The 774-nt window shown below is 47.3% G+C and overlaps 1 non-coding gene across 1 annotated transcript; it reads left to right on the forward strand.

Annotated features, from left to right (window-relative positions):
* The first annotated feature begins 291 nt into the window (after window positions 1–291).
* Window positions 292–363, forward strand: TRNAC-GCA (transfer RNA cysteine (anticodon GCA)). The gene has a single exon. It is a non-coding gene; the product is annotated as a tRNA-Cys (tRNA).
* The last annotated feature ends 411 nt before the right edge of the window (window positions 364–774 follow it).

The following is a 774-nucleotide window of genomic DNA, read 5'->3' on the forward strand; positions in this document are numbered from 1 at the left end:
GGCGTTCTGAGCCTCTGTTTCCAGGGGCTCAGAAACCACAGCATGGTTGTCACACAGACCCTGCCGGCAGTCAGGGAGCGCTCCCCGGGCACTGTCCTCATTCAGGGACAGAACGTGGAGAGGCTGAGGAGCTGGGAGAAGGAAACCTGCTGCTTCCTCTAAGGCAAGGAGTGAGTGGGCAGTGCCGCAGGCCTGGTGACTCAGAGACCCAGCCAGAAGCAGGTCGCAGGCAGAAACGCTGGCTCTGGCTGCACTCGGAAAGGGAGTGCGTTGGGCCTCACTGATGCAGCTGGGGGCATAGCTCAGGGGCAGAGCATTTGACTGCAGATCAAGAGGTCCCCGGTTCAAATCCGGGTGCCCCCTAGCCTTTTGGCCATGAGAAGTGATCAGAAATCTGGGGTCCTTTCCTGTTGGCCAACTTCTTGACAGATCATGTGTGACCCATTCTAAATGTCACTAATAACAATCAAAGCCACCTTAGAATTCTATTCCCAACTAAAGTTCTTCCAGAACAGACAAAAGCTGAGAGTTTACCACCAACATACCTTTACTTAAAAAAAAAAAAGAATGAAAAATACATATGCTAGAGAAAAGCAAAATGATCCTTTATGGGCAGACTGGGACACAAGAAGGAATGTTGAACAAAAAGATGGGCACATGCAGGTAAACCTACTAATAACATCTAAATACAGGTCTTTTGAGATAAAACTTAAATACTGATCAACAATAGCATAAGGAATAAAATGATCAAAGATAAGGTATTAAAATGACTAT

Source organism: Lepus europaeus, chromosome 1, assembly GCF_033115175.1.
Source record: "Lepus europaeus isolate LE1 chromosome 1, mLepTim1.pri, whole genome shotgun sequence".
In the NCBI taxonomy this organism is placed as follows: Eukaryota; Metazoa; Chordata; class Mammalia; order Lagomorpha; family Leporidae; genus Lepus; species Lepus europaeus.